The 16,237-nt window shown below is 45.3% G+C and overlaps 1 pseudogene across 1 annotated transcript in view; it reads left to right on the plus strand.

Moving 5' to 3' along the window:
- The window catches only part of LOC146866028 (cytochrome P450 1A1-like), a 111,844-nt pseudogene extending 97,354 nt beyond the window's left edge, over nt 1-14,490 (plus strand). Inside the window, exon 6 of the transcript XR_014976750.1 lies at nt 14,208-14,490. The product of XR_014976750.1 is annotated as a cytochrome P450 1A1-like (transcript). The remainder of the gene's footprint in view (nt 1-14,207) is intronic.
- The last annotated feature ends 1,747 nt before the right edge of the window (nt 14,491-16,237 follow it).

The raw sequence follows: 16,237 nt of genomic DNA on the forward strand, positions 1-16,237 counted from the left end.
GAAACTTTGGAATATAGCTGAGTGTCATCAGCATAGTGAAGTAGGAGCTTTTTGAGCAGGGTGGAATATGAGCACCCAATGCAGAACTTTGTTACTTCTACACATAGGTGCAATATATACAGTGGCTCCACCCAGCACTTCACCTGCTGCACATGATGGTGGAGACAGATTATGCTTCCCCCTGACCTCTGAGGACTGCCGTCTGCTCCTCTCCGAGGCGCCCATGTTGCGATGTCGATACTGTGAGGTGCATGGTGAGGGCGTTGGATGGATAGCACCTCAAAGCCTGACTGCCTACCCTTTACTCACCAGTTCTACAATTTGCACAAAATCCAGCCTTACCACCCCTCACCCCCATCGGATGAACAGGTCTGCCGGCAGCTAACACACATGAAATTGGAGACAATTGGGGGCGGGGGTTGTATCCTGGATAGGTCTTTATTTAGTTGTGAGATATACAGTCAGCTGTTGACTGGACACCCCTTGATGTCTTTCTATATTACCGGATGCAATGTGTCTGTAGACAGGCACATGCTACTTTTCCTCAAGAGCCCTATAGCTTAGTAGCTTTCAATTTGGCCTTTGCATCACCCTCCCCCAAGAGATTGATACTACAACTCATCTATACTTTGCAGACTACTGTCCCTGTTGCTGAGCCCAGGGTGCAGTCAGAGTGACAGAAGGAGTTTAACACTGATATCCCTAAGCAACAATGGAGATATTGCTGTCCCCAGACTGGTGCACTATCCCCAAGTTACAGGCTCCATCTAATACATATCAAGCTCTTGCACTGGCTTTACCATACAACTCTCCAGCTGCATAAAATGTACATTGCAGTTGATACACGATGCCTGGCACTGTTCGAGGATAGCGGATTTTTAGACTTGAGTGTTTGAATGTATTTAGGAGGATACTGCTATTGTAGTGACTATACTGCCTGAGGTGTTGTTATTGGGTATGGAGGAGTGCTTACGCCCAGTGTATGCAAGTTTACCATCATGATCACTGACCCACAGAGTGACTGTTGGATCAAGGACATTGCATACTGTCAGGAACAATTACCAGAATATGGCTCTTAATGCCCGCAGCCAGACACCCGAAAAATATCTGGGCCTCATTTGAGACCTACCTGGCTATATAGGCAGAGAGATGTTGAGTGATAATTTCAGAAGACTCCTGATATACAACCTTTCAACAGTAGTACAGTGAGGCTGCAGAGCTGTCCACAATTGTACACTGCATCAAACCTCAGATGCTGACGCTCGGATATTTATTTATTTTATTTATTTAATGCGATTTTATATAGCGTGGATATTACCTGAAGTTGTCAGAGTGCTTTACAAAAGAACCAGTTGCGTTACATAAGAACTTTGGATTACATGAGTTACATAAGAGATATGAACAGGAAAAAAAATTGTGAATGTACAAGTGGAGCGAAAGGAGGAAAAAATTGAAAATGTACAAGTTGTAGAGTCACTCAAGGAAAAGATACAAACAGATAAACCCTAAAATCACATAGGAATGGTAGTAAGTACAAAGGTCTAATGCATATACTAGTGGTTCGAGTTATATATACAAGAGGAGCGAAAGGAGAGAAAAATTGCAAATGTACAAGCTGTAAAGTCACTCAAGGAAGAGATACAAACAGATAAACTCTAAAATCACATAGGAATGGTAGTAAGTACAAAGGTCTACTACAAATACTAGTGGTTAAAGATAAATATATATACAAATTGCAAATTCACTCAGGATTACATTTTAACAGCTATTAGGCTTGGGCAATTATATGTTACATATTTACAGAGCAGGAAATTCTTGCCATTGTTCAGCCAGGTGTTCAAGTGTTGTTGCACTCAAGGGTGGTGGTCTTGGGGTACCGAATGTCTTTATTCCAGAAACGCCTACGATTCAATTAAAAGATGAATTTGCCCCACAGGCTAACCTCTGGTGATCTCACAACTTCCCTAATCATGTAGAGAGGGCGCCATGGCAGAGGCAGCTTGCCGAAAATGGGACCGCAGGTAGGGGCTCCCCTGTAAGGCTGTGAGATGACGCCTGACCGCCGCCATCTTAAGGTCAGGCTCCAGTCTACTGGGTGCTGCCAATGACCGTGGCAAGCTTAGCTTAGGGAGTTCCCCACCCCTCTTCGCAACCAAAGCTTCACTCACCGCCAGGCGCTGGGGGCCGTCATGCCCCTGAAGGTCCTCTCCAGCTGGTGGGTATCCCGGGTCAGAGTGTCACCCTCCAGTCTCGGGCATCACCATGAGTCGCGCTCCAGCAACGGAGTTGCAAGGGCGGCCGGTGGGGGGTGCCTCAGCGTCTGCTGCCTCAGTGGTTGTCGCGGGGCTCCCCATGTGACTCGGGGCCACTGCACTCGGAGCGGGCAGCAGAGTGAGTGTCGGCTGCCATTTTAGGCGGCGCCGCAGGCTCCATTCTCCGGGATGCTCCCCTTGCAGATCTCGACCCAGAGATACTGCCCCTCCAGCTTGACAATCTAATGAAATTGCTTATATGATGTACATGGTTATTGCATACACGCCATTGATTTCTATACTACTTGGATATGTAGATGGGATCGATGCATGTTTTTGTTCTTGAATTTAATAAAGACCATTAATAACATTTAAACAAAACATAGTGAAATAGGAGATGTTCTTATCATGGACTATTTCACTGTTTATAAAAAATAAAAAAAATAACGTCAGAACTCAACTGTAATAACTTATTACAGTTGGGTTCTGATGGCACAATCCATGCTGCCAGCAGCCGAGGAGAAAGGCAGGTCATGTCACACAGCATAATAATTGCAGCTGTTTAAAGAAAAACAAAAGGTTGCTTTTCTTTCTTCTGCTATGTTTTTCTAACTTAAAATGACAAGCACAAAGGAGATATTTAGGGCAACATATTTATTTTTTGAACTCCCCAGGTAATTATAGAAAAGATAGACTCTTTCTGCATGTTTCTAATTTGTGGGAACGATGATGGTGTAACCATGTATTATATGGGATAAAGTACCCCCTGCTGTTCATGATAACAATATTGCAAGTCACCTCAGGGTTTGGTACCTTATAAAGGAACTCGGCCTTGTTCCTCTATATTGTCATGACACTCTTATGTGACTTACAATATCATTATAATATCCGGAAAATGTAATAAAGCAGATGCATTATCCATCACATTTGTGATGAGTACCATTCTAGAAAACTTTAAATCAAGTACTTTGCTTTTTATACTCTTCCTGGATAAGTATTGCGATGTGGTTGATGATATAGAGTGCTGCAGATAGATTTTATATCTTCAACAGGCACTCATTTTCATAATCTAGTATTTAAGATATCATCGAGAATTTATAGAACAGCTATTTCAGTGCGGCATTTGGATCTGAATCAGGATTGAAATTTGTTCAGGAGGGTGTATCATTGTTAAGAGAGTCAATTCACCTGGTTGTAATAATAAACAGCGTGCAAGGTACATAATTAATTATCCAGAGAGAGTTTTGCTAAGACGATTTTGTTTGAATTTGACTTTTTTGCAACATTTATCTTTATTATTGATTAAGTGTTTCATCTATTTATGCAAGAGGAGGGGAAAAAGGTTCCTATATTTTGGAATAGCGTTCACAATATGTTTGACATCTGATACTTAGGGTCCGGTAGATATTGGCAGCAAGGATACTCTGTCATGGTGGAGTATCCTTATCGCCAAGATAATGGTTCACCCACATAATTTAGATGTGGGTGGACCATTGGTGTAACCATTGCGGAGACAACTCTTTCTCCACCATGGTTGCACCATTCTGATGGCCTAACAGAGTATGGGGCTTTAGAGGCTGACCTCAATGTCCGCCCAGCTGATTTAGATGGGCGGACATAGAGGTCAGTTTTCACTGCCTGTCATCACTAAGAAACCCATAGCAGTAAAGGGCAGTAAAAACTGTTTAATGTCCCCCTTGCTATGGGAGATAACATCCATGCAGTCATTTGGCTTTCAAAAAGAAAATCCAGCATCCCGTTTGATGGATGCCTCCTTCATGTTGACAAAGCTGTGCAACAATCTTTAAAAAGCATAGACTAGAACCGCATGACAACGGTTCTTGCCACTTTTTTACAAATGGCGGCCAGCAGTCAGTCAGCTCTGAATTTGGCTGGCAGAGTAGCCTCGGCCTGGTGAATATTAAGTCCTATGCTAGGCAGATGGAGATGACTCAGTCTGCCAAATGATATATCAGACCCTTACTTAGTGAACTATGTGTATTTCGTCTGTGCATCATATATATTTAAATAGCTGCAATCATGTCAACAAGTCAAACAGGCTAGGTTGTCTGACCAGGTCAATGCCAGCATTAAGGCTGAAGTAGCCAAGATGTGGGAGTTGGGGTAATTGATCCCTCTGACAGTCCATGGGCCAATCAAGTGGTACTAGAGCCCAAGCCCAATCCTCAAGGGGGAAAGAAAGAGTTGAGGTTTTGCCTGGAAAACAGAGGTTTGAATGCAGTCGCCAAGACTGGCGCTCACCCCATACCTAGAGCTGATGAGCTCATTGACAGGACAGGGGCTACAAAGTACCTGAGTACATTCGATTTGACATTGGGTTACTGGCAGATTGCCCTCAGTCTAGGAGCACAAGCGAGGTCAGCATTTTCCAACCTGAGGGCCCCTTTCAATTCAAGGTGATGCCCTTTGGCTTAAAAAACTTTCCAACTTTCAGTACAGCTTGTCTGGACGATATAGCTTTTATTCAGTTCCTCCTGATGGAAGTGCTTCAGGCCATGCAGCATTTGGGCCTGACTATCAAGCCAAGCAAATTCCATATAGGACAAGGTTTAGAGGTGTGCCTGGGCCACCTTGTAGGTGGAGGCCATGTACAACCTCTCCAGTGCAAGATGCAGATCATCCTGGATTGGGAAGTTCCAAAGACCCAGACACTGGTCAGGGCCTTTCTTAGCCTGGCTGGGTATGCTAGAGGAGGTTTGTGAAGAACTATGGAGGCCATGGTGGCTCCTCTGACATAGCTTACCTCAGAGAAGCAACCCTAAAAGTTAATTTGGAGCCCAGAATGTTGGAAGGCCTTTGACACTCTGAAGAGGCTATGTGTTCAGCAAGAGTCCTACTGGCCCCTGACTGCAATAAGCAGTTTGTGGTACAGACAGATGCTTCAGAGCAAGGTTTGAGGCAATAGTGGCACAAGTAAATGAAGAAGGCCAAGATCGACCAATTGCCTTCATTAGTAGACTAATACTCCCCAGAGAGCAAAGATGGGGTGCCATTGAGAGGGAAGCCTTTGTTGTGGTCTAGTCCCTGAAGAAGCTGAGGCCATATCTGTTTGGTACTCACTTCCATGTTCAAACTGACCGCAGACCTCTCGGATTGCTAATGCAAATAAGGGGGGAGAATACCAAATTGTTGAGGTGGTCCAATTCCCTATATGGGATGGACTTCACAGTGGAACACAGACCTGGGGCTGTCCACGCCAATGCATTTTCCAGGCTTTTCCACTTAGATGATAAGAACTACCAGGTTGTAGGTTAGTTGCCCAACACCTTTTGTCTGGGTGTGTGTATAGGAAAGTCATCCTTTTTGCCTTGACCATCCCCATTTTTTGACTGATGGTGGTGGCTACTGACTCTGACAGTACCCTACACTCTACTAACCAGACCCAGGTCATTGCTCTGTCCTCTAAAGGTATGTGGTAATTGGATTAATACTAATTAGGCACACCCTACCTGTAAGTCCCTAGTATATGGTAGGGCATGTAGGTTAAGGACCCCAGTGTACTTAATGCACTTAAGTGTGCTCTGTTGTGGTGCCTAGGATCATTTTAAAGCCAGGCCTGCCTTCCAGCCTGATTTCAAAATAAAACTGTGTCCAAATCTGACTGCGGAATTAAAAGTACTTCTAAAGTCCAAAACTGCCATTTTATAGCTTATAAGTCATCCCTAAGGTCTGCCCTACATGCCCCAAGGGCCGCGTGCTTTGTTATGAAAAGCAGGGACAATATGAAAGGTGTTTTATATGCCCTGGCAGGGAAAACCAGCCAACGTCGGTTTTCCCAAATGTAGTGCGGCTAGCCCCGTAGGCTAACATGGGAAGGCTCTATTAAACCTAATAAAGTCTATCTGTGCTTTGGAGCTAGCTTGCAATATCATGCAAAGTATCAAAATAATGTTTATCCATTCCAGCAAATTGTCATGGTCGAATTTATTACAACTATTACAGGAAAGTAGTTTTGGAACTTAATATTCTGAAGTTACCTAAAGCAGCCTTGTAGATGAGTCTTCGGATTGGTCAGCCTTTTAGAACCTGAGCCAAGCTGGTCCCTGAGTAGGTGTGAAGAGTTCTGGGGTTGAAACAATACAGCCATTTGATGAGGGGAGATGTGTTATCTGGCGAAGCCAGTGAGAGGAAAGGGGCTGGGAGATAAGCTGGCCTTCAAAGGCAGGAGGCCAGTTGTCATAGGACCCAGGCCAGCCCCCACTTTGAAAATCCACAGCTGTATGGGAGCCCCCCCCAATTAGATTAAGAGAGGGGCTGGAAGGGGAGTGTAGTGAGTTGTTACCCACACCTTTTGGTTGGGTTACACAGATGCACACACTCACACACCAAGGAGAGATTTTCTCTATTTTGATTTTTGGATAACAGTGCATTCCGGGTCAAAATTATGCCACACTTCCCAGGAAGTGGTTATAGCAGAGGGAAGTACCTTTACCTCTTTTCGTTTGGGTGCCCTCCCCACCCCCCTTTTGCCTGCCCAGAATGGAGAATAAATATTGGAGCGCTGCAGGATCCTCATACTGCCTGGAATAAAAGGAGTATTGCCCTGCTGGCTCCTGGACTACACCACAGAAGGCTTGCACTCAAAAGGGCTGCACCTGCTGCCCTCTGAAGGCTCCACAAAGAAACAACCATGCCTGACTCAAAGGTAAAGGTGTGGACTCCCTGATCAGCAGCAGGAAAAACAGCTGGAATAAACTATCTGTAAACCCAAAGAAAGGATCACCCTAGCTGACCAGTTACAACTGGATGTTTCCTGGACTGTGCAGGTGCATTGTGGGGAATTAAGTCCTAGTCCCCAAGAGGTGATTCAGAGTCTCCGAGCACTTGGACGGAGATAGTGGAAACCAATTTTCCACCAAAGGAATCAAGAAACGTCAAGATTTAAAAGTTTGAAAACTTTCTGCAAAGTTTTGCAGAAAAGCTCTGGGAGGAGACTGGCTCGATGTCAAGAGTCAAGATGCCATAGTGGATTCACAAATCAGCCTGACTGCACTGGTTTTTCCCGCTAAAAGCTTTGGAGCTCCTCGCCGAGGACAAAGAAATTCAGAGACTCACTGAGGCATCATGCTGCAGCAGGCCGCCATCGTCAAATCAAACTTTGGATCCAAGAAGCCCGAGGACCCACTAATGAGCCTGTTGCCAAGAGAAAAGCTCCAAGAATTAGATTAAGCCAGAAGGTAAACTTTTGACCGAGACCTAGCACTCAGTCTATCCGACCTGCGCTCCATTGCAGTCGGCCTAAAACTTTGACTTTGTCCGATGCAGCGTGACCAGATAGCGGTGAGTGGCACTTTAAGCTTTTTGTCTCTAGAATGACCAATCTTTGATTTAGGCTTTAAAAATTCATATCTCTGGTTTACTACATTGGATTTTGTCTTTTTGGTGTCATTTTAAAGAATTGTTTTCCATATTTTTATACATTGGTGTTGGATTTTTATTTTGTTGTGTCTTTTACTCATTTACTGTTTTGGTGCTATTAAATGCTGGACACATACCTGTCTCCTAAGTTAAGCCTGATTGCCCATTTATTTGCCAAGCCACCAAGGTTTCAGCAAGGATTTATTTTTGTAGACTTGACTGGACCTTTTAGTGATTGTGATATCATTACTAGCTGAAGGTGAATACCCCCACATACTAATAATCCACTTTCCTACAGGTGCTATATGCAAAACACGTGCTGCCCAGATCTGTATTATGGAAACTCTTGTTTGCTTTTAATTTTAGAATAAATATTCCATTCAACCAACAGATTGTTGGTGATCACTTGAAGATCAACCATTAATTCTCCAAAAGACAGTGCTAGATAAGCTTCAACAAAATTAATGCTGCACTAGAACTATACAAAAATAACAGTTGATGGACCGAATGCAGAACAATTGCATATATTCACCCCAGTACAGAGATCTGGGCCTAAATCCATCTTTGTTTGCTCACCATCCCATTCCAGTTTGGACCCAGCCATATGCAATACAGTCTTGACCCTGTGCCCAATGGGAACAGTCCAGCCCGAACTGCCAGGCCAGGTCCTCCATGGACTGGAAACAAGCATCCTAGGACCCATTTCAGGCTTTCAGCCCTCATCAGCCAGGATAGCTTGACTCCAGTGGTATGGAGAGCACGGGACCCACGTCTGGGCATACCCGTCCCACTCGGGGTGACAAATTCAAAAAGAACAATTGATGGACAGAATGCAGAACAATGTCACACATTCACCCCAGTACAGAGATCTGGACCTAAATCCATTGCTTTTTTGCTCACCATGCCATTCCAGTTTGGACCCAGCCATTTGCAAATCAGTCTTGACCCTGCGCCCAATGGGAACAGTCCAGCCCAAACTGCCAGGCCAGGTCCTCCCTGGACTGGAAACAGGCATCCTAGGACCCGTTTTGGGCTTTCAGCCCTCATCAGCCAGGATAGCTTGACTCCAGTGGCATGGAGAGCATGGGACCCACGTCTGGGCATACCCGTCCCACTCGGGTGACAAATGCAAAAAGAACAATTGATGGACAGAATGCAGAACAATGTCATACATTCACCTCAGTACCGAGATCTGGGCCTAAATCCATTGTTTTTTTGCTCACCATGCTATTCCAGTTGGACCCAGTCATATGCAAATCAATCTTGACCCTGCGCTCAATGGGAACAGTCCAGCCTGAACTGCCAGACCAGGTCCTCCCTGGACTGGAAACAAGCATCCTAGGACCGGTTTCAGGCTTTCAGCCCTCATCAGCCAGGATAGCTTGACTCCAGTGGCATGGAGAGCACGGGACCCACGTCTGGGAATACCCGTCCCACTCGGGGTGACAAATGCAAAAAGAACACTTTTTGGACGGAATGCAGAACAATGTCATACATTCACCCCAGTACAGAGATCTGGACCTAAATCCATAGTTTTTTTGCTCACCATGCCATTCTAGTTTGGACCCAGCCATTTGCAAATGAGTCTTGACCCTGCGCCCAATGGGAACAGTCGAGCCCAAACTGCCAGGCCAGGTCCTCCCTGGACAGGAAACAAGCATCCTAGGACCGGTTTCAGGCTTTCAGCCCTCATCAGCCAGGACAGCTTGACTCCAATGGCATGGAGAGCACGGGACCCACGTCTGGGCATACCCGTCCCACTCGGGGTGACAAATGCAAAAAGAACAATTGATGGACAGAATGCATAACAATCTCATACATTCATCCCAGTACAGAAATCTGGACCTAACTCCATCTTTTTTGCTCACCATGCCATTCCAGTTGGACCCAGCCATATGCAAATCAGTCTTGACCCTGCGCCCATTGGGAAGGACTGGAAACAAGCATCCTAGGACCGGTTTCAGGTTTTCAGCCCTCATCAGCCAGGATAGCTTGACTCCAGTGGCATGGATAGCACGAGACCCACGTCTGGGCATACCCGTCCCACTCGGAGTGACAAATGCAAAAAGAACAATGGATGGACAAAATGCAGAACAGTCTCATACATTCACCCCAGTACAGAGATCTGGACCTAACTCCATCTTTTTTGCTCACTATGCCATTCCAGTTTTGACCCAGCCATATGCAAATCAGTCTTGATCCTACACCCAATGGGAACAGTCCAGCCAGAACTGCCAGGGCAGGTCCTCCCTGGACTGGAAACAAGCATCCCAAGACCGGTTTCAGGCTTTCACCCCTCATCAGTCAGGATAACTTGACTCCAGTGGCATGGATAGCACGGGACCCACGTCTGGGAATACCCGTCCCACTCGGGGTGACAAATGCAAAAAGAACAATTGATGGACAGAATGCAGAACAATGTCATACATTCACCCCAGTACAGAGACCTGGGCCTAAATCCATCGTTTTTTTGCTCACCATGCCATTCCAGTTTGGGCCAAGCCACATGCAAATCAGTCTTGACCCTGCACCCAATGGGAACAGTCCAGCCCAAACTGCCAGGCCAGGTCCTCCCTGGACTGGAAACAAGCATCCTAGGACCGGTTTCGGGCTTTCAGCCCTCATCAGTCAGGATAGCTTGACTCCAGTGGCAAGGAGAGGACGGGACCCACGTCTGGGCATACCCGTCCATCCAGGGTGACAAATGCAAAAAGAACAATTGATGGACAGAATGCAGAACAATGTCATACAGTCACCCCAGTACAGAGATCTGGGCCTAAATCCATCGTTTTTTTGCTCACCATGCCATTCCAGTTTGGACCCAGCCATGTGCAAATCAGTCTTGACCCTGAGCCCAATGGGAACTAGAATTTAGGTAATTGTTGGACTTGGCCCTTTTTGCAGGGTCATCCCTAAACTTTTTGCCTTCCTCCTGTATTTTTACTGACAAAGGGTGCCAAGCACCTGGGGTTACTGCCCCCCGCTCCCTGGCGCCACAGAGGTTTGAGAGCCCTGAGAGGCATATGGTCTGGGTCTCATCCCTGACTACTGTCAGTGGCCACGGTAGCATTTTGCTGTCTGTCTGTTGGGACACACCTGTGGGCCAGTTAAGGTTAGGTCCTGCACAGGTGGTGTCCACAGGTGAGGAGAAGCGTTCCCCAGGGATTGGCTTGGTGGGCCCTGAGAGTATGGACAGAGGGATGCCAATAGGTTAAGATTGGCGTAGAACTGGAGTCTGCCCTTGCATTTGAGGGCCAGGTCCTTGTTCTATCGCCCCAAGCAGGGAAGACCATCACGGTGGTGATTGGTCTACCCTGCGTTTTGGCTGGAAGGGGGTTGTGTTGGACTTGGCCCTTTTTGCAGGGTCATCCCTAAACTTTTTGCCTTCCTCCTGTATTTTTTCTGACCTGGTGTTGGCTGTTTTTAACTCTGGGCACCTTACCACTGCTGACCAGTGCTAAGGTGCATATGCTCTCCCTATGGTAAAATGTATTATGTGAATTGACTTCCATATTTGGCTTATTTGGTTTACTATCAGTCCCTAGTAGAGTGCACCAGGGGTGCCAAGGGCTTGTATATCCAAATGCTGCTAGTGGGCTTGCAGCACTGGTTGTGCCACCCACAGAAGCAGCCTGGTAAAATGTATCTAAGGTCTGCCATTGCAGAACCTGCATGCAGTCTGGTACTATCATGCTGACTAAGCAAGTGTCCCCACTTGCCAGTCCCTAATCCTTCCCTTACCTTCATATTAGTCACCCCTATGGTAGGCCCTAGGGCAGGGTGCATTGTAAGGATGAGGTAGGACATGCCCTGAGGTGTGTGGCATGTCCTAATAGTGAATTACAGCCATTTTCGTTTTTCACTATTGTAAGGCTACCTGCTCTCCATAAACCAGAATGGGCTGCTAGATTATAACACTCTATAATCCTAGCAGGCTCAGGAAGCGTGGTAGAAATTCGTGTTTAGTATGCCTGAACTCAGAATAATAAAATACATCTTTTAGTCAAGTTTATTTTAATATCCTGTGTTTGCAAATGCTACTTTTAGAAAATTAGCATTTGCTTGCTTAACCATTTCAGTCCGCCTCTGGAGGGGAGGGCTATCTTCTTGGTGTGTAACTTGAGTGACAGGGCTGGGAAGTTCCAGGAGACAGGCTGGGGCTGCCAGGTGGTGAATAGAAAGATTACACCAGGATGGGTGGGAGGAGTGCACCTTGACTCTGAATAGGACAGTGCTCTGCCTCCACAATGCTGGCTCCACTCCCTGGGGAGCATCTGATATCTCTGCCCTGCCTGCTGAAAGAAGAAGCCAGAGTCCCAACAACAAAGTGCTCCTCACTGAAAAGAACTGGACTGAAATTATGCAAAGGCCCCCCTGGCCTGTAAAGACAAAAGAAACTTAGTATAAATGTAGGAGCCCTGCTCCTAAGAAATCAGATCCTGATTGAACCACGAAGGAACTCTGCCTGACTAGAAGGACCTGGAAGAATCTGAAGGAGGAGTAACTTTCCCTGACCTGGGGGATTGGCCTGCAGTTGGTGCCTTGCTGAGAAAGGAGAGGAAAAGACTGAAAGAGACTTTGTACTTTGTTTTTCAACTATCTCCAAGGGCTTGGAAGAAGAGCTTGGCCCCTGAACTGAGTCCCAGGACCATTGGACTCATCTGCCTTCTAAAATTGAGTTGCCTGGACGATCTGTGCTTGTTTCCCTCTGGATTTGGCCCCAGTACACCTCGTACTACATCCGCCGCGAAGCCGTGTCTTTGCCGCCCGGCACCGTACGTCTACGCTGATCCAAAAGCGTTAGTACGCACCGTATCCCTCCCGGCTGCATTGCACCTAACCTTCCCCGCCGATTCGAGACGTACATCACTGGCTGCCGAACCCTGTACGCCGGTCCCAAGTTCCATCGTCCCGCAGGTACGGTCCGTATGCTGCTAACGTACTGCACCGTGCCGTGCTCAGAGCCGAGAAGCCGCAGTACGCTGATCCTCCCCGTACGCTGTACGGCGCCGAGAAGTGTCGCCGCATATCCGCACCGAAGGTACGGCCTGAACGCTGACGCCACGGACTCTGCAAGCTGATCCGGATCATCCGCACGTATCCCTGAAGGCCCCGTACCAACGCCGCGTCCCGACGCTGCGACCGGACCAGACCGAGTAAGCCGCCGAACCACGACCCGGACCCATCAACTTGTCCCGCACTGTCCGTCGCGGACCCCACGAACTTAAGGTACTTTGTTCTGTTCGCACCGCAGTGTGCACGTCCCGGACCCTGGAGTCCGCACCGATTGTTTGACTCGTACTTTCTTTGTTTCTAATGTGGACGAGTCGTACACCCAGGTACGAACCGTACAAAGCCTGAAAAGAAGCAGAATTGAGTAAAAGAAGCCTATTTTTGCATTTTAAGCCTTTTTACAAGAACATTGAACTTTGAAATAATACTGTGATCGTTTCTAAACGTTATTCTGGTCTTGTGCTAAGCCTTTTATAAAGAAACCTATTTTTGATATAACCTTGACTGGTGTCCATTTGTGGTGTGTCATTGCATTACTGTATGTGTTCACAAATGCTTAACCTATGACGCCCTGAGAATAGTCTTGACTGCTTGCGCCACACTACCTAAAGGGTGAGCAGGGGTTATTTAAAGGGGTGTTCCCCTTACTCTGTCTTAGAATTGAGAGTCCCTGCTTGTCGCAAGTGCATACCTGTGCCAACTAGAGATTCCCAATTCTAACAGTAATGTGGTTCACTCTCATTGAGGTCACATACACCTCTTGTCACAAATAAAACATTTTATCTGTGTCCATGTAGCACTAGTCTTTTTGTTAATTAATTATCAAATTGCCATCTGTTTCTGAAGTATAGGAGAAGTGTATCAGTTTGTTGTTCTTTAAGCTTCTCCTTCATGTGACTGGACCAATATAGCAGAAGGGACACGCTGCTGGTTCCCTAAGCCTGATTATCTATATAGCCTACATGATAGACGACTGAATATGCATTATATGACAGGCTGCAAAGAGGATGCACAAAGCATGCAGATGCGTTGCAAAGGGGCATGTAGAAACAGCCTTTAGTACGCAGACAGAACTAAGCAGTACAATTACAACGTAAGCAATACAACAAATGCATTGTTACCACACAAGTCATTGTAACTACTTGCATTAGGGAACCTTTTGTTGGATTTTAAATCCAACACCTTCCCTACTGTTGCTCAGACTGTAGTTGGAATAGTAATAAATACTATTCCAAAGTCCAGCGCTTCCCTAAGGCAAGTCGTTGTAACGACTAGGGTGGTAATGGAACGCATGGTAACAACGTGTTTGTTGTATTGCCCTCCTTGTAAAGCATGCGTGATTGTGTCATATATCCAGGTGCATGCCTCATTTACAAACAAAGAAGAACCCGTCAACTTTTTACTGACTACAGAAATCTTTTCAGCACATATTTGCTCATTAAATTAGAGATTTATACTAATTTTTAGCAGAGTATATGTAACTACATGTGTAGTGCAATCTTATTGAACATAGTAAACGTTTTGTAGTGCCCACATTTCTGCTATTTTTTAATTGTTCTCCAGGTCGCTATGGAAGAATCCGGACTCCTTTCTGCCCGAACGCTTCCTCGATCAAAATGGGCAACTCAATCGGAGCCTTCAGGAAAGTGTTCTAATGTTTGGAATGGGCGTGCGGATGTGCCTAGGAGAGGATGTCGCTCGTAATGAAATATTCCTCATGCTTGCCACCGTTCTTCAACGGGTGAAGATAGAACCTCATCCACAAGAGAAGTTGGACCTCTCACCAGTGAATGGCTTGGTGATGAAACCGAAAACATATCAAATCAAAACAGTACTGCGCAGATGATTATTTTGTGCTATGTTCTGTTAATTTGATATCATAATAGAAATTGTTTCACCTTGCTTGGAAGTTCAGTCACTGTAGGTATATTAATGCACCTTCATTAATGTTTTTGCATGAATACAGTGGGCACGGTTCTTGTTTTGACTTGGTGGAAATCACTGCAAGAATTCTTATCCTGCACGTTCCTTAAACATATATGAGCTATTGTACAATGCTATATTTTTACTTTCTTGACATTTGTTAAGGTTATCATGTCCTACTGTTAATGTAAGGATTTAAAGTTGAGCAAGGTTTATCAACACAGGCTTGTGATATCGTTCCAAAATGAAGTGCCTTCATGCTGTTGAATTCTTGTGGGGTCACTTATACATGCAATTGACACGTGCCATAACTTAGTTATGTAAGTATTTGTAAATTTGACTACTCGTTTGCTGTTGATAGGGGAAGCCACAGTTCGGTACAGATTCCCGTGAAATTAACCAGGGGCCAATATAGACTTGTGCATGAGATCTCATACTGCATTGACAACGGCTTGCACTCGACGATCTAACAAAATGGCTGAAATTGATTTGTGTGCAGCTCTGAACTAAAATGGCAGGTGTTGATCCAAGATAATGCAGGCCTGCACAAGGTCGGTCTGTGGTGCTTGGTCGGATTAACCTTTCTTTACAAATAACTGATTACTAAATTCTCAATGTATTCACTCACAGTAATTTCTTTTGTTGTGTAGTTTTGAGGCTGCACTGAGTGTTAAGCTTAGCATAATTGCATGATCATTAGCAGACATTTCTAGCTTTAATATTTTATTCTTTAGATATTGTTTTCGGGGTTCATGTTTTTGTTAATCACAAGACTGCTATTAGTTTGAGTCTAAACGGCAGATCTATGTAAAACCAAAGGTAAAGATAGAAAAAAATCATCTTTGTTAGCATTTATTTTTTATTGCAATTTAGAGGACTAGTCTTTTAGTGTGTATAATTATGTCATGGCGGTACTCGTAAAAAAAAAAACATTAAGGCAGAATGCTCTATAATTGTGGACCTGTTTCAGAAAGCATTTTGTACACCAATTATGCATTCAGGCTTCAAAGTTACCATTTTGTGAATTTAAAATAGACATTTTGGATTGGAGGAATTTTAGGTTTGTAAGTTGAATATAGGGATGGACATCCGCTTCCCATCATCATGGGATATATACCAGATTGTATCCTACTGTGCAACTGGTACGTTTTGCTGTGTAGGGAGCCCACATCACCTGACAGGTGTTCGTTCTACAGGACTTTTAGGTTTCTCCCTTCTCAGAAACCTTGGGTCCCTTCAAAAGTGGAATTCCTTTCATATTGTGTGATAATATTTCCCCCTTCAATAGGTTATGACACAACTAAAGCCTGGAGACAGCTCATCTCTCATCATGGCATGCAGGCCTTTTTGCCGCGCCAAAAGTGGGGAAACTGCCTTTTGTCTCTTCTTGGTAAAGAAAGTAAGTGTATGTGTGATTTTTTTTCTGAAGAGTAAGTGGCCCGAGCGTGTGGAGGCCATGTGTGCACATAGCCAGGAGACTGTTCATGGGGTTAGTGGCAGTCAAACGTTTACTCGCCCCTTCACTGCATGCCCACGTGCTTCTCTACTCTCGTTTACCCAACTCTACATTAGTGATTGTGGCCAAATGTTGTGTATCTGGTTCTGGGTTTATAGCATCTTTAATGGTGCAAGGGGAATAGTGTACAATTTATCAGAATCAAGCCACTTCC

The sequence above is a fragment of the Triturus cristatus genome, chromosome 2_1 (assembly GCF_964204655.1).
Source record: "Triturus cristatus chromosome 2_1, aTriCri1.1, whole genome shotgun sequence".
Classification (NCBI taxonomy): Eukaryota; Metazoa; Chordata; class Amphibia; order Caudata; family Salamandridae; genus Triturus; species Triturus cristatus.